Consider the following 25,392-nt stretch of genomic DNA (forward strand, 5'->3'; position numbering starts at 1 on the left):
TGACAGGCTACATGCAATGGAGTCCAATGGGCATGTCAACCAGGTTCTATTTTGATCTTTTTCTCTACAAATGTCTCTCCCTTGTGTGTGCATTGCAATAAGCATCTAATGTCTCCGCTATTTTGCATGTCTCTTTGTCTACCAAAGTCTCACTAATTTGTGCATGTTTAATATTAGCAAGTTGGGTTAGTTCGGTTGCCTGCAAGGGGTTAAAATTGTCAGGCTTGCATTGTTATGCTCCTCCAGGTGCATGAAGCCAACAATGCAGCCAATCTTTTGTTTAAAGATTACCTTGGTTTGCGACCACTACGGAGGGCGAATCAAGCGATGATGATCTGGATCAATATGGCTTTTTGAAACACCATTCTCTTTGGGATGAGATGGATGTTTGTATGGATTCATTGCCTGATGTTGAGGACCTGGGGGATTCCTTAGATGCATTTCAATACTTATCAAACACATTCTTCTCATTTGATGAGAAGATGTACTCCTTAATGGGTGAATAATTTGGCTGGGACAGTCACAATGTCGCTCTCAATTCTAAAAGCACATGATGTGAGAGGGATGATCAATCTAAAGAGGTGGAATAGAATGAGAGATGATCTCTCCCTTTGCCCAATTGCCACCTCATAACAACTCTAATTGCAGCTGAAATCATCAGGCCTAAAAATCGCATACATAGAAGATTGGGCGCGCATTGTACGTGCAGCGCATTGTCCCTCAAGGCATGAAAAACACTTGGGAGTGGTTGCCACTATTAGCGCAATCAAGACCGAATGGTGCATTGACATGAGAAAACATAGGATATCTCATGACTACATAAGAGATTTGGTAATTGGTGTGGTTGTTTGTTGGAAGAGAAAGCTATTTCCCATGATGTCTCCTCTTGGCCTGCTTGTAGCTGGTCTACTACTACTTCGAGCACATCGATTGAGACAACACTATCCCAAGTGGAGCCACGATTGGCAAACATCATGATAAAGCATCAGACAAGGCTTGTCTTGGTCAGATCAACAAAGAAGCATGGATTCAGCAAGTGGGTGCAAGAATATATGTGTCATCGATGGGGTAGCATTCAACGAAAAGGTGCACACAAGCGACGAGATCGAAAATCCAAAAGGCGGGGATGTGGATTCAAGGTGATGGTCCAACACTTTGAAGAATTTGATAAGGTGATTATCAAAGTCCAAGGTACTCATGAGGAACATGTACCTGGCTCTCGTGCAGACCTTTATCACCTGCCAGTGCATCCATCTGTAATTGCATGTTGCACAAAGGACATGTTTGATATAGGCACTTGCTGGCATGTTGCAAAAATATCAAAGTCAAAGGAACACCTTCACATGGATCATGCATCTACACTTGATCGTGTGATCTATCAGTTCTTCATGATACCAAAATAAGTGCGAATGTTGCTACACCGGATGCGCACACAAGGTATTTCACTCTCTCCCAAAGCATCTCAAGGGTTGAATCGTATCGTTTTACAAGTAATTTATTGCATGTCTATATTATGTTGTATCTCTTGGCCTTATTGTAGGAGAATATGCAGAGCATGATTGGACTGCAATGCTTACGGAATCTCTTCACTTGCAAGATTTGAAGAAGGTACCATTGAGAGCTCAACTTCTGGTCACATTTTTCATGTTTTTTTGTTCATGGACATGCGCTTGCTTGTAGGCCGTATTTGTCCAACGATACAACCCGAGGGCAGATGATGAATGCAAGAGACCGTTTATTCTTGTCATTCAAGATGAGGATATGCTTGAAATTGCTATTCGTTTCTCTCGTCATAACTCTTGGCAGTGGATAGCACATTCAAAAAAATTGTCTTTGGGTTACCGCTTTATGCTGCAGTCTTGCCCAACCAAATTGGAGTAGGGATGCCAATATGGCTGATGTTATGCACGAGTGATGTGGGCACTAATCACGAAAAGCTGGCTTTGGAGTTGACCTTCAAGCTAGTCTTTGCAAGGCTAGGTAAAATTCGTCCTGCAGCTATTGTCATTGACAAGAATCAGCAAGAGCTGGAAGCAATTCTTAAGGTGGTCAATGTGGATCCTCATTGCTGGAGAGAAGATGAAGCCGGCAACCCAAAACAAGTTGCATGCCATGTGTTACTATGCTGGTTCCATGTCAAGAAGGCATGGGTGGAGAACTTATTGCCGCAGGTATGCAGTTGTTGTAGTTGTTGCATAGCTTTCCGTTCCTTTGGTGTGTCAAGGGCTGTTATCAATATTAATAACCAACTTGTTGAAATCATTTCATAGGTCCCTAAGGACAAGCGAGCTGATGTCTATAATCACTTATCAAATCTAATGCAAGCACCAACCGAGGATATTTTTAATCTAGGATATAGACAGTTGCTGGATACATATTCAATGCATGAAAATATCCAGCGTTACGTGACAAACGGTTGGTGTGGCAGCACATGCATGTGGCGAACAAGGTGGCCAAAGTTTGGGCGTCTATTTGTACATGGGAATGTGGACACGACCAACCTGGTTGAACGATTATGGCAATATATCAAGTATACTTTGCTTGATGCAAAGATAAATAGATTGGTACTTGTCCTTTTGCATGCACTTGTGGGTGATTCATTGCATGGAACCTACATCGGAGGAACCTTGCTTGAGTTCTTTAAGCAAAAGCAAGAGATTGGTAAGAGTCAATTGGTTTTGGAGTTTGTAACTAGTATCATATTCTATTGTATATGTCAACTCCTAACTTCTTGTGTTTAAACTTGTGGCAGCTGATTCCGGGCGTTTTAATCGAGTTGGGTCAAGCAAGCAGCACACATCCAAATTAGCAGGTGGTGAGGTGATTTTGAAAAGGTTTGAGGCTGATCCTACCACCCTTCAAGTGATAGAGGAAAGCACTTTGCTATTCAAAATTCTTAGCATGTCATCTCCTTCCCAATGGTATCATGTGAGCGTCCAATCCAGCTATTGTGATTGTCATGACTGGGGTTCAGAATGCAAGCATCAGTACGGAATCCGACTAATAGTTCAAAAGCACTTTCCTCAACTTCTATGTATTTTTCCAGTTCTTGATAGCATACATGCCTTCAACCATGTGGTTCGGGAAGCCAATGCTCAAGTAAGGGAGCAAGATGCAATGATGGGGGACCAAGATATGTCAAGCCAGCTACCCACCATGGCCGAGGAAAGTGTAGCCATTATTGATAATAACCAGATTCTTGGATGCAACTCAGACTTGAAAGGACTTTTACAAAGCTTTGAAGAACAGTTGAGACAGTGTGATAGTGACCTAAAACTGATCCTCTTTAATCAGTTGTGCAACTCAAGGGATTGCCTCTCCAGTCTGATTGTCCCAAAGCGCATCGACTTGCAAGCAAACAGGCTCAATTAGACAGATCCAAGCACATGTAACACAAACTCGACTTGGTCATGGTGTGGCATGAGAAGCCGATGGATGTGGAGCTGAAGCTGGGCTGGTCTCAGTTGTCCCTCCAAAGGCCAGGACTACTGGCGTTTTAAGACGCAAACATCAGCAAGGGAGGAGCCGAGTACGCTTCGAAAAGAGACGTAAAGTGTTCTTCTTCCATTGTTGTAGCAAAAGTCTTTTGCTTGATCCAAGAGAAAGCCACTAATGCCATACATGCCATGCTCTCTTACCCTTGACACTTGAGCAAGCCCCAGCTGGTTCAGAGTCTCCTCTTCTAAACCGACATGTTACTCTCTTCAATGATGTCATTTCGAGGGGGCAAGTGGTTAGATGTGTACATGGATATCTTGGTACAGAGGAGAGGAGGTTTACGATTCAATGTGGGGACATCTCAATACTTGATGGGGTCCTTACATCCCAGCAACGAATGGTTCTCATAACATGAGAAGCGAGGCTGCTACCGCTCTTTGCCCTTCAAAAATATTGCTATTGGATAACAAAGCAGTACATGCGGTGGTTTACGCTGCCGAGCCAAGATTGTAAGTGGCTCTTCATAATGCGTGTTTGTATTAATACTACTTTGACTGGGAGTTTTAGTGATGTAGTGCTGTCTTAAATGGTCATTGCTAGGCAGTCTTGCTAGATGTTGACAGTTTTTGTCTTCCCTTTTCTTCGGACATGCAAGGATTGCTTACATACCAAATTGGTGGACAACTAACAATGCAGTAATTTTTGGATCAATATTTGGAGCTTTAATGCCTGGTCGTTTATTCAATTGATGTTTGCATTGATATCTGTAGCTTTGGAGGCCTTCTTACATACCAAACTTTTGGGCAAATGAGCAGTGTTGGGTCTAAGGTTGAAGTAGTGGTGGGTTGATATTTGTAGCTTTCAATACCCGGTCACTTATTGCATTGATTTTTGGATCGATACCTATAGCTTTTAAGGCCCGCTTACATACTAAACTTTTGGGAAAATAAATAGTGTTGTGTCTAAGGCTGAAGTAGTGGGGATGGGTTTGGAGGTTGACGACAAATTGCAATTATTGCATATTTGTCTGGGTTGATATTTGTAGCTTTCAATGCATGCTTATGTACCAAACTTTTGGGCAAATGAATAGTGTTGTGTCTAGGGCTGAACTTTTGGGGAAATGAATGTAGTGTAACACCATTTTAGATAATTTGGAAAAATCCCGTTTCCCAAATTCTAAATGTGTATGCTAGGATTACGTTATTTAATGATTTCTAAGCTCTAGTTGTCTTTAATTTAGATAAATTATCATGATTGTATGAGTCTATTTTAATTTCTCTACTATAAAATTCAAGAATAAACCTCCAATATAGGTTTTGGAAAGAGGTGCTTTTCAAAATTCAACAAATGCTTCTAGATGTAGCTTCTCAAAAAATGAGGTGTCAAAAAACCAATTGATATGATTTTAAAGCAGCATATAGATTGATCATAGCAATTAAAAAAGATAATATGTAAAGGCAAATACTATTAAACACTCTTGTCATCATTTGGTGACCTTAATCCATGTATAACAAAATACTTGGTCATGGTTTTGTAGCATGCTATCAATTTTTAAATACATGATAATTTAAACAACATTCAAACTAATATTTCACACTTAAAAAGTCAAAACAATACTATATAGTATCCTATGGCTATAAGACCATGAGATGTCATCTATTGCACCTATGGCCTTAAGGCCATATGGTGCTCTTTGCAGACATGTCTATGACTTTAATATGTCTCTTTATGACCTCAAGGCCATAGGGTTAGGATTGTTAGCTGGTCCCAACGTACAAAGAGGTCCAGTCCTTCAAAGCCATATGGGACTTTATTTATGTGCCACCCTATGTCCCTAAGGATGTAGGTTGTCTTAGGGCCACAAGATGTTTTTTATGCCAATAAGAAACCCTTTTATGCTCTATGTTGGCACACTATGTCCCCAGGTGCACAAGGTGTGCCTCGTATGCTAGTTAGAAACCCTTTATTCTATATGTTGTCACCATATGGCCTTAGACCATAGGGTGCCCTCTGTGCTAGTAAGAAATCTTCTATACTCTGTGTTTGCACCCTATGGACCTAGGGCCACAAGGTACCCTCTATGCTAGTAAGAAATCCTCTACGCTCAATATTGAGACCATGTGGCCCCAAAGCCATAGGATATCCTCTATGGTAGTGACAAAAACCCTCTATGATCTATGTTCACAAACAATTAAAAAATATAAACAATACTATAGAGTATCCTATGGCCCTAAGACCATAAGATGTCATCTATTGCACCTATAATTCCATTTGTATTTTATTTAACTATGCAAAGTTAGATGAGACACTTACTTAGATAAACTATCATAATTTTAACTTTGAAATTATTTCTTAACATAAAACTACAATATAAAAACTACTAATATAAGTTTGTGCCAAAGAATCAATCTTAAGATGAAGATTTTTTACATCAAGTACATGCTTTAAAACTTCACTCAAAGGTTTTAGAGATGGTGTCTCAAAAAAAGGAGGTGTTTAAAAACACCATTTGATGTGAATAATACACATTGTATACATTGATTATGTCAAAATAGTATAAAGTATAAACATAAAGATTACCACCAACTTGACAGTTTCATAAAAATGATGGTCTTCATAGCATATACAATAAAAGACTAACTAGAAAGAGTATGATATCTCCAAGATTGAGGGTGTTCAAAAAACACCGTTTTGTAACACTACCAAATGTCAAGAAATTTTGATTGTTTGGATCACTTAATAAAGACAATTAATAAGAAGAAAAAGTTAACAATACCGTAGAAGCATCAAACAATGAAACCAAAGAACTTGAATGAGAGAAGTCTCCTGACATTAGGATGCACTTCATTAAAAAAACATCTTAAAGATGTTTCAAGATATCCCACAACATTCCATCAAGTTTAAATTTTGAAAAGTACACATTGCCAAATACTTGGTAGATGCTATTTAGAATACTTAACTAGTACACTTAAAATGGCCTCCTTCTCTTGAGATTTTGAGTCCTTTGAGACATATAACATTGCATTACATAGTGAGTCTCAGGATCAGGATGGAACATTACAAAATTTCTTATGGTATAGTCTCTCTTGTCTTTAGCATACAACCATCCACATAACCATGGAACAATTTCATCTTTTAAAAAACTTTGAAGCAATTGAGTAGGTTGGTTCCAAAACTTTGGAAAAATCATATAAGTTCCTTGCATATTCCACATCACTCGATATGGACTATCATCAAATATTATAGTGTTGCCCCCATCTAAATAATCAAATAGCTTCCATATGGTCGAAAGATTTTTGTGATAGGCTCTTTTGTAACCGATCATGAAATTTGAATTTTGGCAGCACCGGTTATCCATAATCATCTTGAATTTGTGACTTTGTGTAGGAAAATAGGTCTTGATTATGTGTTGAGCTTTTTGTAATCGATGGCAGCTCCAAATCCAAACCTCAAAGAACTCAAAGCAAAATCTTAAGAAATACTCTGCATCTGGACGCACCGCATACACCTCATTGTTATCTTCTATAATGCACATGTACTTGGTTCAAGTTGGCCTTGATTGAAGCTCAAATGTTGCAAGAAGCACACCCTCTAAATCCAAGATAAGCGTTCTTTTGTTCTGTTTGAAAGATGTTGGTAGATAATGAAACCATTGCTCTTGGTTTGAATGTGATGTTTGATGTAATATGAAAGGGAGCTCCTCTATTTTGTGATAATTTAATAGCAAAACATTTTTTCTTAGAAGCCCTGAAATGATTTTTAAAAAAAAAAGTTAATATAGAGATCTTAAGTGTGTTGAAGACCTTAGGGACATAGGGTGCTAATTTGTGGTTACACTTAGTAAGTCCTATGCAAGAACACATGCCAAACTATGACCCTATGGCCTTAGATTCATAGGGTGTTGAGACCATAAAGTGAAATTCCCCCAAGGACATATAGGGTGAGATTTGACCTTATGAGCATGTAGATTGTCCTTGATGGCACAGTGAACTCAAATTTCAAAGCAAACAACTATAAAAGCTTTTTAAAAAAAGAGCATTTGGCACATGAAACTCAGTAGTTACTTATAGTATTGAAAGACAATTTAAAAAACTATTAATCATTTACATCTTCATATATCTTGAAACCCTAAGCACTCTAACAAAGTCTCTGAGTACATCAAGATCTTTGTAAATGACAAAATGTTACAAAACATTGCTCCATCATTTCTTGATATAGGGCTATTTGAGATCATACTGAATTTTTAGATGCTTTATATAATTCCTGGCTTCATGTACTTTGATCACAGGCTCCTTGTATCCCAATTTTTGGGCAAGCATGATTGCTTCTGTATCTTTCAAGGCTGATAATGATTTGATATTCTTTAAGACCCTTACTTTTTCTCGATCACGTGTTGAAAGTTTCTTGTCTTGACTTCGAGTGGACATTCCACTAGTGCTAGATGTTGTAACTTTCTCATCGTGAAGAGGACAAGAAACTTCTAGTAGTCTTCCCGTGGAGTAGGTTTTTCCTAGAAAAATTAGATTTCTCCCCTCCCACTCTGCAACAACCTTGTGTATACGGTTATAAAGCTCATGACCTTGAACAATGGGTGCTTCTCCATATAAATGAGACCATGTAACTGTGCGAATGTCATTAACATGATTGAGAGCTTTGATATATGGTAGCAGCTCCCCAAGGAGGATATTATCCTCCTCATCATCAACATTAAATGATGGTGGAAAAATACAATTCAATGCAGGATTCACACATCCCTTTAATGGTTCATCATCTAAAGAAGCAATCTTCTTGCATCAAGCCCAAATTTTGATGATGCAATAGCCAGCGGTTTGAAAAGTGCTTCTACTCCTAGATTATCTAAGCGAGTGATCCTTGATTCTACGCATGGTTGACATTGGCTTTGCCCCCAGATCATAAAGAATGGAAATTTTTCTTTAGCTTCCTTTTCTAAAATCTTGATGATGTCCACAACATGCATGTCATTAGCAGCTGACCATATCCCTACATTGAAATTGCTAAATAGAGCCTTTAAAAGCTCAATGCATCCTGGACGAAGAACAATATGCTCATGTCCAAACTTTAAGCTCTTCATTTTCTTGGAATTTTGCCAGCATCTCCTCGGAACAATCCACACAAGCTCACTATTATAGTCAGCATTGGTTTGTTGGTGGATGGAAGGTCTGACTCACCATGCACTTCGATTTCCAAATCCTGGGGTGCTAAAATATTTGTGTTGGATTCTCCTTCTAGCGTTGCACATGTTCTGGAACTTCCATTGCCTTCTACTTCCATTGTGGTGTCATGCAATCCAATTCCCAACTCTTGGGCTACTAGAATATTTTCATTGGATTCTTCTTCTTCCCTTGCACATGTTCTAGAACTTTCACTGTCTTCTTCCATTGGATTACTCTTTAAATTTATCTCCAGTCGTTGTAGCAGTTGACCTTCAAAGACTTGTAGATTCTTGTCATCTTCGTCAGAAACTCTTTGGTTGACATGGAGATTGATAGAATCTTTCTCAGTAGGGTCAATGGCATTAGCATCCTCTATACCAACAGTCTCGAGTAAAACTTTGTCAGCCGCAATATCTTGTTGAAGGACTGCAAGTTTAAAGAACACCTAATTTTAGATTCCAAAGTATCTACATTTTGATAACTCTTTTTTGTCACACTCTTAGAAAAAACTAATCACAAATAGCAAATTTACTAACTGACAACACATCTACAATGAATTTATTTTTATGCTCCTTATTGTCTAGAGATTCCTAATCTTTATCTAGCTACATTAGTTCTTTGTCCATGATGGTGGCGCCTAGAAGTATACTTGGAGAAACATTTATGCCTTTAAGCTCTAGAGCAGAAGTCTCATTTTCTATTTCCATGATCTTCTTGCATTGGATGATTTCCTTGACTAAGTTTCTTATGGCCTGCCATACAGTTCACTTTGTAGATATCTCTATGACTTTAAGATAATCCAAAATATGTTTGTTTATGGCCTCAAGGCCATAGGGTTAGGATTGTTGGGAGGTCTCAACATATAAATAGATATATGGCTTCAAATCCATATGGTACTTTATTTATGTGTCACCCTATGGCCCTAAGGCCATGGGTTGTCATAGGGCCACAAGATGCCCTCTATGAGCACTAGTAAGAAACCATATATGCTTTATGTTGGCACCCTATGACCCGAGGGCCACAAGGTCTTCCTCTTATGCTAGTAAGAAACCCTTTATGCTACATGTTGTCACTCTATGGCCTTTGGGCCAAAGGGTGCCCTCTGTGCTAGTACGTAACAAATCCTCTATGCTCTATGTTTTCACCCTATGGACCTAGGGCCACAAGGTACCCTGTATGATAGTAAGAAATCCTCTATTCTCTATGTTTGCACCCTATGGACCTAGGGCCACAAGGTAGCCTCTATGCTAGTAAGAAATACTCTATGCTCAATATTGAAACCCTATGGCCTTGGATGGCCCCAAGGCCATAGGATGTCCTCTATGCTAGTAAGAAAAACCCTCTACGCTCTATGTTGGCACCCTATGGACATTTGAGGGCCACAAGGTACCCTTTATAATGCTACTAAGAAACCTTGTCTACATTGGCAACCTACAACCCTCGGGCCATAGGGTGCATCAAATGGCTCCTGGGCCACATGGTGCCCTCTATGCTAGAAAAGAAACCTCTGCGCTCTACATTGACACTCTATGGCCCCAAGGGCATAGGGTGCCCCTTACACCTAGTATAAAACCATTGAAACTCTATATTAGAATCTAAAGACCGTAGGCCACAAGGTGAGCTCTATGTTAGTAAGAAACCATCTAAACTCTATGTTGGTAGCCTATGGCCCAAAGGCCATAGGATAGCCAAGGAACCCTTTAGGAGCATTCCCCACAAAGACCACCTTATGGCCCCATGGTGATTTAGTGGCCTAGGTTCCCTTCTTAAGACTCTTTTATTTTTGTATCATATGGCCCCAGGGAAATAAGCTATCCTCTATGCTATCAAAAAACCGTTTATGCTCTTTGTTGGAATCATATGGCCCCAAGGCCATAGGGTGCTCTCTATGCTAGCAAGAAACCCTCCATGCTATATTTTTACACCCTATGGCACCAAGGACACAGGGTGTCCTCCATGATAGTAAGAAACCCTCTATGCTTTAAGTTTACACCCCATTTGACTATGTTGACACCCTATGGCCCTGGGGCCATAGGGTGCTCCCTAGGGCCACAAGGTGACCTTCAACTTAGGAAGAGACCCTTTATGCCCTAAATTGGTTCTCTTTGGCCTTAGGGTCATAGGGTGCCTTCTATGCTAGTAGGATACATTATATGGTCTAGGTTTCCACTCTATAGTGTAGGACTAAAAGGTTTGCTCTATGAAGAAACCATACATTATATGGTCTAGGTTTCCACTCTATAGTGTACGACTAAAAGGTTTGCTCTATGAAGAAACCATGTATACTATATGTTGGCAGTGTATGGCCCTAGGGATAGAAGGAAACCCTAGGGCTATAGGGTGTCCTCTATGCTATTATCATATGGTCCAAGGGCTAGATAGTGACCAAGGTATCATGTGTGTGAGAATTCTCTACTATATATACAAAAACCACTTTATGGCACTATGGCGTCCCAAGGGCAACAAGGTGCTATAAAAAGCCCTCTATGCTCTATGTTGGCACCCTAGGTCCCAAGGCCATAGGTCGGTCTTTATGCTAGTAAAAGTCCCTCTATGCACTGTGTTTACGTGTATACTTATAAGAAGACATTTATGCACTATGTTGGCGTCTTATGACCCTAGATCCATAAGATGTCCTCTATGGTAAAAGAGAAATTGTACATAGGATATGATGGCATCCTATGGTCCTAGGGCCATAGGGTGTCCTCTATGCTAGAAAAATGTGTAAGCTAAAAAATGCGATAAATATGCAACACGATATACAAAATTGAATCATTATCATACATCATACATTTGTTGCTGGATCATTATTTGTGCTAGATTCTCCTTATGGCATTGCACATGTTTTGGAACTTGCATTGCCTTCTACTTCTAATTTACAAACGTAAACAATGGTTATACATTATACAATCATTTCTTTGCAATAAACCTTGATACAATGTTCCGATTGCTACATTCCTGAGGGGCAAAAGTATTTGTGTTGGATTCTCCTTATAGCATTGCACATGTTTTGGGACTTGCATTGCCTTCTACTTCCAATTTACAAACTTAAACAATGGTTATACATTATAAAATCATTTCTTTGCAATAAACCTTGATACAATGTTCCGATTGCTACATGACAAGCTAAAAAATTCTACTAGTCCTAGCTTCTCTCTATTGAAAAAAATTCAAGATATAAATTCCAATTCTCTGCATCATCTAGAAGAGAAACAAAATCATAGTTTGGAACAAAATACTCGCACTTTATATCTTTGAATAAAATCTTGTTACAATCAAAGAACTAGATCTTCACATAATCCAAAGGACAAATGCTTCAATAACCATTTATACTCGATGTTTACTATCTAAGCAAATAATTGGCATTTACAAAAAATGTTGAATATATGTTTAATCTAGTTAGTTGCAATGCAAAGATAATTATTTCAAATGCTTACACCATCAATTCACAATAGAAGAACTTACACCCAACAAAAAATGATCATACATCAATTGTTCAAACTCTCATTTTGGAATTTTGAGGACTAAATACTTTTTAGTGTTTTCTAGCTTATTTCATTCTCAATAGAATATTAAACCTTAATCACAAGATAAGAAATATATGTCCCTAATGTATATGGACACAAGATATAAGGCCATTGAAAAATGTTCTTGAAACACTTAAAGAGTCTTTAGGTGACCTAGAATAACCAACCTATGGTCTAAAGGCCATAGGGTATCATGTGATGTTTTATAAGATGTGTCCATAAGAGCTAGGTGATTTGCATCCATGGGGTGATTTAAGTGCCCCTATGGAGATTCTATGTCGCCACCCTATGGCCCTAAGGCCTTAGGGTATCCCAAATGCTCTTGGATAACTTATGTTTCCTTCTAGAATAGCCCAAATACTCATGTGCCCGTTTAGAGACTTTATGTAATCTCTCTATATACATAAGATTGTAGGATAGCTGTGTTGACACCCTATGGCCTTAAGGCTGTAGACTAGCCCAAATGCTTATGTGACCTTTTAAAGACTCTATGTAATCACCCTATATCCGTAAGATTGTTGGGTAGCAAAATGCTTTTGGGGGATTCTATGTTGACACCCTATGGGCCTAAGGCTATAGAGTAACCCAGATGCTTATGTGCCCTTTTAGAGACTCGGTGTAATCACCCTACATTTGTAAGGTTGTTGGGTATCCCATTTTCTTTTGGGGGATTCTATGGCCCTAGGGCCATAGGGTGTCATGTCTACAAAGAACTCTATGATCCTCAAGTCTACAAAGAACTCTATGATCCTCAAGTCATAGTGTATTCTTCCCAAACCTCATATGATCAATTAACTTTAAAGTATTACATAATATATATCTTATGACCATATATAAATGTAGAATTCTATTTACCAAAACATGTCCATATAATATCATACACTTAAGTCTAATTCATTTATTGTAAAAAAACTCAAACTCACAAGTTCACATTTTTCCAAAGAAAATAAATTGAGAACAATAACGAGCCAAACATCAATGTTTTTAACATCATGGGCAGATTTGAGATGGGACAAATAAAATAAAATGACAACAATAATAATCTAAATATCAGTAATGTAATATCATGGGTGGCTAGCTTAACCTGTTTCCTGTAGACTTTCTAGAATGGCCTCAACACTTGCATCCAATGGTTCTTCAATTTCTTCTTCCTCTGAATCCTTGGCATTGACTTTCTCTGTGTTATCCACACCTTCCCACCTTCTAAGATCAAGGTCTTCTTCCACTATGGAATGGCAAAGAGATTCCAATTGCGTCATTTGATCACTACTACATGCAACTGATATCACCTTTCTCTGTTGTTGTAGTGCCTCTTTAGTCCCATAGCCTAATGAGAATATGTCTATCACTTGATCATCTTCTTTGAGACAGATGCATTTGATTGCACGACGTACAAAAAAGGATTTGGCCGTGGTCACAGCATCATACTCGTCGTCATTGATGCAGAGAGTATGCATTGGCTCCAACAATGACTCTTCAACAGTAGAGTAGTTGGTGTACTGCTCTCCTTGACTGAAAAATGCCCAAACCCCAAAAACTACTTCGCGAAGAGCACATGTTTGGATGGTCTCTGATCCCATTAAGGAGCTCAAAGGTAGAACGTGTATTTCATACCATTTAGCTTTTTCAAAAATTGCCTTCTCTAGGGAAGCAGCATGCTGATACTTGACTAAGCCGGAAATTAAAAACTCTGATGGTTGATGTGCTACCCCACATACTCCATCAATTACTTTACCAAATTGGGCAGCACTCCAACCACTAGATGTAAGACTTTTGTGTGTTGTGTCTATGATGCAAACACCAACACGAATTTTAGATCTATTCTCACTGTAGAGAAACTCAATGCCAACATACTTGATTGTCCATGGTAAAATGAATTGCAAACTAGAAGTGCCATTCTTTTGTGCAATGATCCACTGCACATATCCCCTAGTGATCTCAGGAATTGGCTCTTTCTCCTTTCCTTTTTGTAGTAGGAGATTTAGCCATTGCGTACAACTCGTGAGAAGAGATTTTTAAATCTCATCTGTAATGTTATAATGAGACTTACATTTATCCCATGAAGTAACTGCTATTGCTGATGGATCGATCTCTTTAAATGCCATCAACATTTGAGGCTCAAAAACCTTGGTCTTCTTTAAGACCGTTGCACGTGCAGTGTGTTAGTGCCTGATTTATCAGGGCTTTCAGGGCAGTCAGGCTATTACTTTTTGAACTGTAACTAAAACCTTTATCTTTGAACCTTAGGGATAAGTGAACATGGGTATTTTATATTTTGGGGAAGTTAGTTGTGTGTCTCGTGAATTCTCAGGACGAGAAGCAGTTATGTCTATGCCTGTTGATTGCAGTTGGCTCTCTACTGCATTAGTTTTGTGTTTTCTGCTGTATTACTGAATAATGATGATGAATGGCACACTATTTTCCCTCTATCTATGATGTTATGTACCTGTTTCCTTTGCAGTATAGTGTTTGAAGTATGCAGTTTCCTGCTTCCTGTTTGATATGAATTGTATGTTTACTGCATTGGTTATTTGTTATGGCAATGTGTGCCTAACATTTGGCGATCCTGCAATTGGTTCGAATTTCACCTAAAACCATATGGGTGCTAAGGAATGAATCACAACGGCGACCTGTTTCCTGATAGGGACCATCTGCGGGATTTTGCGAACTGGAAAACACCGGGGGAAGAGTCTGAGGAGTATACATCACAATTCTTGAAAGAATTCTACCCACAACTGCCCAGCGAAGTCAGATTTCTCATTCTCGAAAAGGTAGTTACAAAACTGTTACCCTTTGGAGCCTGTAATTTACCTTCAAACTACAATGTGCATAATCAAAGAATGCTAGTACAGTATTCTAGACAAGGGAGAAGCAGCAATGCATGAGTAGATCAGGGCAAGGGTCCTATGTACCACAACATTCATATGGAACAAGGCTTATATTAAGAAGGGAGTTCTCTACAAGAGGAAGACAAGGAGAAGAGTCGGGTAATGATGACCAAGAAGAACCAGTAGGGGAACTTGCTGCAGAGGCAGAAATTGTTGGGGAGGGGACTGAACTGCATGAACCTGAAAACAGGCTGCAGGAAACCCTACCTGCAAACCAAGAAGGCCAACAAACAACTCATCCCACATCAGACCCACTTTTGGGACCATTGGTCAATGTATTGTTAGCCCAAACAATTTTGAAGTCTCTGTACAGTTTCTGTGCAGTTTGTTGCAGAATGCAGTTTCAATTTTTCGGTTTGCAGAATGCACTTTCAGTCTTTCAGTTTACAGACTACAGTTTCAGGTATTTCAGTTTGCAATGCAGTTTAAGCAGTTTCAGGGTTTAAAGAGGTACAAATGCTCTCTATTCTTTTGATGGGTGATTAATGGCAAAGAAAAAGAAAAAGTGTGCTATTTGTCAAAAAGATGGGCACTGTGCAAAGCAATGTCCTTACGTGTGCAAGCCATGTCAAAAGGAAGATGTATGTGTCAAATACTGTATGCATAAACTGTGCAAGAAGTTGTATCGAATTGTCAGATCTTTTCGAGATGCATCATATCATGAGGAACTATGTGATGCACAAGAGGATTTGGATGATTTTTCTAATCTTCTTGACAAGGCAGAAGACTGGCATGAAGGTCGTGAAGGAAAAAGAAGAAAATCATGCTCTAGTATGCGTAGGATACAGGTGTTACAAGAAGCAATTGAAGGCTTGACAGAGAAGTATGAAGATCAGTTTCAGGAGGAAGACGAAAGTGATGATGACTGGGGAGTTAAAACACCAATGTTCCCCTTGGTTGGGAACAATCAGGTACAATCATGTTTAACTTCTCCAAATGCACTTGTTGCCAGTCTCAAATCAATGAAAGAAGCTCAAGCACAAAGCCAACCTGAAGAAGTCAAGAAGGTGATGTTGGAAAGGGCAGAAGAAAAGGAGCATCCTGAGAGCCAAAGAAGCCAAAACGAGCACTTAGTATCCCAAAACCACACTCCAGATAGACTCAAGGGTTTGCACAATGTTGAAGTACCAACAGTTTTTCAGGCACCTGCAGTTTCAAAAACTGAAGTTTCAAAGCCTGAATTTGAATTTTCAGCACCTTAAGTTTTTCAACCTGATTTTGATGTTCTTGAATATGGGATCAAAGTTGTAGATACTCAGATTATTGAAGAGAAGAAGTTGATTCAAGAAGGAGAGTTTGTTCAATGCAAGGGAGATATAGTCCAAAAGATGATGAAGGAAGAAGGAGGAAGCCAGGAGCAACTCATGAGCCAAAGGAGCCAAGAGGATTGCCAGCTATCCCCAAACCTCACATCGAAGAAACTCACCTCTTTGCAGGAAGAGAAGGACAGTTGCCCAAAAGAAGAATTACTGATTGAGAAGAAGGGAATACAATTGGGAGTGAGCGAAAGAAGACACCAATATCCTATACAAACCCATATACCAACATTTGACATCAATCTTGAAGATGTTGAAATTCAGGGAGACATCAAATTTCAGTGTAATGCAGTGGAAGATCTGAAGATACATAAAGTCATAATGTGTGCTACTGATGAGGATGATGTGATGAATCAATTTTTGATGAATCTTGATGAGGAGTATTCAACAGCTGACAATTTGAAAGGTGTTTGTTTTGATGGAGAAGAGTTTTTTGGAGTTTTGAAGACTGAAAGCCAATTTCCGAAAGCGGATATGAATTATTCAGGTTGTGAAGACAAGGATCTTCAATTTCAGATCCTTGAATTACCAGTTTTGATACCAAAGGTTCTTGATTTGCAAAGTTTCAGAATTCAGGTCCCTGATCAGCAGATTCTTGATTTGCAAAGAAGTTATGTACCTGAACTTGCTGAATTTCAAAGTCTTTTTCTTTCTCAAGTGAAGATGATCAATAATCTCTCATTCGAGCTAGAGAATGAGAGGCATTCAAGTATGGTTGCGGCAAATGAAGCGCTTTCCAAAATCAATCAACTTCAAGAAGAGAAGACATCATTGATGGTGGAGATTTCTCAGGTTCAAACTGAAGTTGATTTGCATATTTCTTACTGTTATGAAGTTCATGATGCTCTTAAGCAAGTTGTTTTGAACAAGGATAATCAAATTGAGGACTTGAAGCTTCAACTTACTCAAATCAAGAATGTGGAGTTTTCTTCAAATCTTGATGTTACAAAAGGTTTTTTGAATGATGATGCTGTTATCAATGATCTGTATGATGTTGGTTCTTTTACAAATTCAGTCAAGGATATTGGAAGTTCATCTGTTTTCAAGGAAGTTCACTTTCTTGATGATTTATACCAAATTTTGATGTCAATGGTTTTGTTGATGCTGAGGAGATGGTTTTGATTGATGATTATGCAAGTATTTTGCAATTTCCTAATGATGGTGAAGTGGGTTTTCCTGAAGACGGTTCTACATTTCTATGTGATGTTGTTGATGAAGGAGATGATGTTGATATTCTTATATCTCATTGGTTTTATATCTTCATGCTTGATAAAATAAGGGAAGTTTTTCAAGGAGCAGAAGTCAAAAGTTTTGAGTTTCAGGGAGATATCACTGATTGGACAGTTTTGCAGCTACAAAGTGGATTTCTTTATGTTTTTGATAAGGGATGTGAGGAAGCCATCTTGGTGGTGTTTTTTATGTGTAAAGGAGAGTTCAATCTGTTATTTTTAAGCCTTGAATCAAATCAGTTTGATGAAGAAGCATATCAATTTTGGTTTTTCTTGAATCAACATTTTCAGGGAAATCAATTGATTTGGCATGTGGAGTCTAAATCAGGTCTTCAAGTGTTGCATCTACATGCAGAGATATTGGATGTGTTCAAGAGACAGTGTCTAATGGTTGCAAAGTTTACATCCTACCTTGAATCTTTCTTCATTCTTCTTGAAGGGAAAACTGACCCTGAACCTGAACCTGACCCTGAACCTAAACCTAAACCTGCTACTACTGAATTTGGATATGTATTTGAATATGAAAATGGGCCTAAAGATCTGAAATCACTTGAAGAAGAGAAGAGTTTTCTACTTTGTAGAAGGTATCTCAATTCAACAGTTGTGGAGAAAATGAAGACTGAAGTGATGGAGTACATGAAGAGAGTTTGGGAGAAAATGAAAGTAATGGTGTATGATGTGGTGAGTAAACCATATCAGATGTTTGCAGAGGAGGAGATGAAGGAGGAAAACTTGTTTATGGAGAAGCAGAATACTGAACTGAAGCAGCAGTATACTGACCTAAAAGAGCAGTTTGAGGACCTGAAGATGTAGCTGCAACAACAAGAAGGCCAACAATCTGAGCAGGTGTTTGTTAAAAAAAAAAAAAAAAATCCTGAAGTGTTTGCAGGAACTGATGTGCTAGTAGGAGTTCAGGAGCATATGACTGAAGCAGCAGGGACAAGTGCAGTTGCAGGACAAGCTAAAGATGTTGCAGAGGAGGACACAGAAGCTGCAGGAGGAATTCACAACTTAGATGATCCAGTGCAAATGATTGTGGATGAGAAACTCTGTCAGGAGACTGAAAGTACTAAGGAGGCAGTTACAGTTCAGGTGGATGCAGAGGTTGAAGAATTTGACAAGGAAACTCCAACTACAGCAGCAGTTTCACAACAAACTGAATTCAAGGATTAGCTGGTGGATGAATTTTTTGATCAAGGGATATTGTGGGTTCTCACAATGTTTGAGAAACATTGCCCACCAGGTGTGCCAGGTGTTAGTGCCTGATTTATCAGGGCTTTCAGGGCAGTCGGGCTATTACTTTTTGAACTGTAACTAAAACCTTTATCTTTGAACCTTAGGGATAAGTGAACATGGGTATTTTATATTTTGGGGAAGTTAGTTGTGTGTCTCGTGAATTCTCACGACGAGAAGCAGTTATGTCTATGCCTGTTGATGCAGTTGGCACTCTACTGCATTAGTTCTGTGTTTTCTGCTGTATTACTGAATAATGATGATGAATGGCACACTATTTTCCCTCTATCTATGATGTTATGTACCTGTTTCCTTTGCAGTATGGTGTTTGAAGTATGCAGTTTCTTGCTTCCTGTTTGATATGAATTGTATGTTTACTGCATTGGTTATTTGTTATGGCAATGTGTGCCTAACACAGTGAGGTCGAGCATGCCTGCTTGTTGACGTGGTTGCTTCACTAAGCAAATCTTCTCATCTGCCAGCTCTTGTTGTAGTAGCTTGACATCATTATCTTCTAAACCAGCTAGGCATCTAAAGGTTGTTATGCTTGGTTGTCGCCCACGAGAAGTTGATGTCTGATGCTTCTCCAAGATGTGTATCCACTGATCATAGATTTCATCATCGTACATGACCATGTGTGCTTCTTTGTTGGCAAATGATTTATGGTTGAACACGATGTTCGCCACATTTACAAAGGCCTTCAAAATAAAGAAAAGAAAATTAACTTTATTTCAAGACATATTTGTAACAAAAACAAGCATAGGGAAGTGGAACTTACATCCCAACCTGCTCGACTTGGATGACCGATAGGAACACCTGCCTTGGGTTTTGTTGGTTTAGAATATGCAAGCCATTGACTACGGCCATGCTTCAAGAACTCCACATAAGGCTGGTGTTTCATTGCTATTATTCTCTCCATGTTCTCCATTCTGGAAATTCAAACAGCAACCTCTTTCAGAGCATCTACCACTATCCTTGCAATTCTAAACTTGTAGAACTCTTTTCTCAAAGCATACTTAGTGTTGTTGTTACGCAAAAAAGCTCTAGCCGCTATGATGGAATGCTGACCAGCCAGAATCCAGTAGTGGTATGTTGATAGCTTGTCTCCATGCACTTCAGTTGTTTGTAAAGGCATTTTTGTAATTGGGTTATACGGCATCAAGTCTGCTGCACTGGAGACTGGCCTAGAGTGCCCTGCAAATTGCTTCAAGAGATATTTCACATATACATCTGACAATGGTCTGCATCTATAGCCTTCTGGTGCAAGGTTGCATTGCTCAACTGGGATCAATTGGGTAATTGTACACAAAATTTAAAATAGTGGTCAATTCCGACGTATCCATCTAGCCCACTCTTAGAAGTTTTGGCAACTTCTTTATCAAGATCTTTTTCTTTGGGCTGTATAGTAGAGTCCAACACAGCTAAGGATGCTGAGTCCACAACCACTGCCATTGAGGGGGTTCCAACTGTTAGGGTTTCAAGTCCAGTAGAATCTCCTGCTTCTTAAGTCTGTAAGGGTATAACTGATTTTCTTCGGCCACATTTCCACTATTTTCTCCAAGTGAGGGAGTCTGACTCTCCTTGAGCGTCTTAGATTGATTTTTTGTACCTGTGTCTTCATTCTTTCGCTTCTTATTCTTCTTTGTGCTGCTCAATTTACCTAAATATTGATTGACTTTCTTAAAGCCCTCAATATATAGGTCTATAAAGTTCTCACTTGGAGTGTCGTCTTGAAGCTCCACCCACCCTGCTTTTGTCATTGTCACTCCTTCATAATCAACCTTCACCAATTTTTGAGCAAAGGCCACAGGCTCCAACAAGTAGGAGTCACCATTGAGTAGTTTTACTCCAAGACATGGAGACATTTCAAGATCTGAACAATCTTTCTTTATCTCCTTGACAATACCACCAGGCCTGGAAATTGAAGGGTGCCCTTGTCCTTCCTAGGGAAGGGGAATTCCCTTAGTTGGCCTTCGGAGAGGAAGGGCCATCATACACTTTGCCCGTCATCATGCAAGGCAAAAATGCACCAACCCGTCACTCGATACCCTTAATTTTCTTGCTCCTATGAAATATTCACTTGCTTTTGGTGTATCTTTTGTTGTTGCATACTTAAGAGTAGCTAGCATTAGGTATTCTTTAATTAAATTTGATGGTTAGTAAATTTTTAGAGTATTGGTATATTATACTTTAGCTCTGCTTGCTCCTCTTCCCCCCAAAAGCATCACCATTAGTTTTCACGTCTCTCTCTCTCTCTCTCTCTCTCTCTCTCTCTCTCTCTCTCTCTCTCTCTCTCTCTCTCTCACACACACACACACACACACACACACACACATCTTGAGAGCACTCACTTTAGACAACATGTGCCACAAGAAGAGTATGCAAGAGTGTGCAAGTTTGAGGGACATTTATGAGGTGAGGCCCTCTGAGAAAAGGAAGAGGAGGAAGGCAAATCAACGAGGTAAGGCCCTCTAAGAGGAAGAAAGAGGAATGTGTCTTGGTCAATGCCTATTGAAACAAAGGCATGGACGACATGATCCAGGAGTTTGTGCAAGGGTAGAGGGCCCAAGAAGTGGTTCGAGAGTCTCTTGGGATATAGTGGCCCTTCAACAGGCATTCTCCTACTTGCATGCTATAGCTGCAAGTAGGTGAGAGGGCAGTGGGTGGCGCAAAGAGACAAAGAAGTGTACATAGAAAGTGTTCATCTCTCATGTGAAGCCATGCAGAGGCCAGAAATTCGTTGAGAGAGAGAGAGAGAGAGAGAGAGAGAGAGATCGTGACTCGTTTCCTTGAGCCTCAATGCTATCTCCTCATTTCCTTTAAAAGATTTATGCCCAAACTCAATTGTAGTCACACATGCGCTAGAGGCTAGGACATTAGAGGAGGAGCTTAGAGGCCGCTAGATTCTAGAATCATCATGCACGTTGCACACATCACAAGTTTGGTTGCATCAGACTTTGCATTGCAAAGCATCTACATCCGTATAAAAAGCATAACTAGTGAGCTGTCACTCTCAAATCTTGTCGCATTTTGATTTTTTGAAGGTCTTCATTAAAAATAACATATTTAAAGTGTTATCTCTTCTTTGATTTAGGTGGTGGGATTCAAATTTTAATAAATTTGAACTTATATTTTACCACCTTAGAGCTTAGGCTTTGTTTTTTTTTCTAATATATAAGCAATGCTCAATAGGAGCTATTTATATTAAAGAAGAAAAACACTACAAGTGTCTTGGCTTTTATATGGACCCGCAACCCACCATTACAGACCATGAAAACCCCATGTTCATCACATGCCACAAGGAGCATAAACACCATAAAGACTAGGATCTTACAAACAATATGTTTGGGCACAGATCTTGAGCAACGGATGCCACCACATCGAGGTCCTTGCCACCCCACCCCAACATGTCCAATGGATAGGAAGACAAAATGACAGATGACAACAAATTATAATCTATCGGAGAAACTTCCTACCACCATAAAGCTCAAACTAAAACGAGTCAATCTTAAATGCAACACATCCAAGTTACACCTTAGAACTTAGGCTCATGTTTTAACTAAGCAACCTTCTACTTTGATTTTTTTTGGGCTATTTTATAGAATTTATCTGTGAAGGCTTATTTTCAAAGGACCCGTCTATTGGGAAGGGGCCTCTAAACAACATGCTCTTCACCGGGAAGGCCTATCACAAAAGTGCCATGCATGTGCAGGGCTAGACCCCTAAGGAAGGGTGGGAAGGGTTGCAATTTCCAGCACTGAATACCACAGTCCTTGAAGGGAAATTGCTCTTTATCTTAAAAGAACAAGTGGACTTTCTCATCACTTCCACCATTTGGTAAGTGAGAATCTAGATACCAAGAACTTGGTGTTGAGCCTGTTGCATCAACTAACTTTGACTTTCTCTTCTGAGACATTTTCTGTAAAAAGAATGACATATATTTAGACAAGATGGATATTATTACATCCATATGGACCTAGGGCCATAGAGTCGCCTCTATGTTAAACCATGTGGTCCTAGGTCCAAAGGGTGCCAACAAAATGGTTCTACAAGTGTACCTAGGCCACTCTATGGTAGTGTGATCACATGTTCCCTTATGACATTAGAGGACCCTCAAAGAAGTATCCCTTGAATGGCCTAAATACCCCTTTAGATCCTCTACACCAACACCATATGGCAATCTGTGGCCTGAAGGCCATAGGCTCCCCTGCATGCTAGTAAGAACCTCTCTATGCTCTACATTGGCATCTTATGGCCCCAAGGCCACAAGGTGGCCACAATGTTTTAAAGAAACACTTCATGAGGGTTTTCTGGTAACCTATGACACTAGGGCCATATGGTGCTCTCCATGCAAGTAAAAACCACTATTTGCTCTATATTGAGGAGACCTTGTGGGATGAAGTCCATAGGGTCCCCTCTATGCTAGTAAGAACCTCTATTTACTCTATAATGGCACCCTGTGGCCTGAAGGTCATAGGGTTCCCTCTGTGCTACTAAGCATCTCTTTGTGCTCTATGCTCTATCGTCTATGCTCTATGATCTATATTGACTTCCTATGGCCCCAAGACCACAAGGTGCCCTCATCGTTTCCAAAAACACCTCATTGTTTAGCAATGGCCCTAGGGCCATAGCTCTCTATGCCGATATAAAGCATCATGCTCTATATTAGCTCCCTAAGGCCTGAAGGCCAAAGGGTTGGCCTCAAGGGCCCCAAGGGTACTCTGTATGCAAATGAAAAATACTATTCGCTCTATATTGAGAAGACCTTGTGGGCTGAAGGCCATAGGAACCCTTCTATGATGGATTTTTGACAACCAATCCCCCTAGGTCAGGATGTTCTTTATGCTAGTAAAAACACTATTTTCTCTATATTGCCACCATGTGACTTGAAAGCCATATGGTCCCCTATATTCTAGTAAGAGTCTCTCCATGCTCTATATTGGCACCCTTTGGCCTGAAGTCCATAGGGTCCGATCTTTGCTAGTAAGAACCGATCTATGCTCTATATTGGCACCCTATGGCCTGAAGGCCATAGGGTCCCCTGTATGCTAGTAAGAACCTCTCTATGCTCTACACATCCGATGACCCCAAGGCCACAAGTTGCCCTCTATGTTTTGAAGAAACCCTTCAGGAGGGTTTTTTGGCAACCTATGGACCCAGGGCCATAGGGTGCTCTCTATGCCATTGAACAACCCTCATTGTTTTGGTACCCTATGGCCCCAGGTATAAAGCACTATTTGAAGGAGTACGAGTGGAAGTGCGACGCGAGAGAGAGTGCGAGAAGAAGAGCACGACGATATGGTGAACTCGCTCTACCATAATGTGTAGAGCATAGTGAGTTCTTATTAGGTTTTTACAAAAGAATATGTGTACATACCTGGCGGCCTGCCCACTTACCTGGGCGACCACATTGGGCTTTATACCCCAACAACCTCCCACTTAAAGTCCAATGTGGTACTTTAAGTGTGAGAGAAGCTACTATACAAGCTAATATACAAGAGATGTAGAGAAGTGATGTACTAACCTACACCTAACTGCTTGTGAAAATGCGCAAAGCTCTCTGAGGGAAGTCCTTTTGTAAGTAGATCAGCAGGATTTTCTGTGGTGTGAACTTTGACAAGATGAAGTTGCTTATCCTCGAGAATTTCCCTGATGAAATGATACTTCACATCCACATGCTTTGTCTTTGAGTGATAAACTGGATTGCGAGCCAATTGTATAGTACTTTGACTATCACAATATAACACAGGCATCTCTTCTTTGATTCCCAAATCTGTTACTAGTCGATTAAGCCAAATTGATTCTTTGCATGCCTCTGATGCTGCAACATATTCAGCCTCTGTAGTAGACTGAGTAACACAATCTTGTAATCTAGAACGCCATGATACTGCTCCACCAGCCAATGTAAAGACATACCCTGACGTAGACCTTCGGTTGTCTAAGTCACCTGCATAATCTGAGTCTGTAAAACCCTTTACACTTAGCTCCTGACTCCCATAGCATATACGCATACTCTTTGTAGCTTTCAGGTATCTCAATATTCCTTTCACTGCCTCCCAATGTTTCTTGCCTGGGTTTGACATGTATCGACTTACTACTCCCACTGCAAATGCAATGTCTGGGCGAGTAGCAATCATTGCATACATTAAACTACCCACTGCAGACGCATATGGAATCTTATCCATTTCAGCATGTTCTTCCTCAGACACAGGACAATCTTGTTTGCTAAGTTTCACATATGGTGGAAATGGAACACTCAGTGCCTTTCCCTTGTCCATATTGAAACGTTGCAAAACCTTGTCAATATACTCTGTTTGAGATAACCAAATCAACTTCTTTGATCTGTCTCTCTCAATGCGCATACCAAGTATATGACTTGCCTCACCCATGTCTTTCATGTCAAACGATTTTGCTATCTTTGACTTGAAAGCTGAAATTTCTTCCAAGTGCTTGCCAGCAATCAACATGTCATCCACATACAAAATAAGGATCAGCCAACTCCCATCCTTATCCTTCTTTGTATATAGACAGTGATCGAACTCACTACGTTTGTAGCCTTGAGAAATCATAAACTTGTGGAATTTATG

At 39.7% G+C, this 25,392-nt stretch overlaps 2 pseudogenes; both read left to right on the top strand.

Moving 5' to 3' along the window:
* Positions 1–234: 234 nt before the first annotated feature.
* On the top strand, positions 235–1,881 carry LOC147441138 (uncharacterized; annotated as a pseudogene).
* Positions 1,882–2,901: 1,020 nt separating this feature from the next.
* On the top strand, positions 2,902–3,613 carry LOC147441139 (uncharacterized; annotated as a pseudogene).
* The last annotated feature ends 21,779 nt before the right edge of the window (positions 3,614–25,392 follow it).

Source organism: Adiantum capillus-veneris, chromosome 15 (assembly GCF_014529385.1).
Source record: "Adiantum capillus-veneris isolate H3 chromosome 15, ASM1452938v2, whole genome shotgun sequence".
Classification (NCBI taxonomy): domain Eukaryota; kingdom Viridiplantae; phylum Streptophyta; class Polypodiopsida; order Polypodiales; family Pteridaceae; genus Adiantum; species Adiantum capillus-veneris.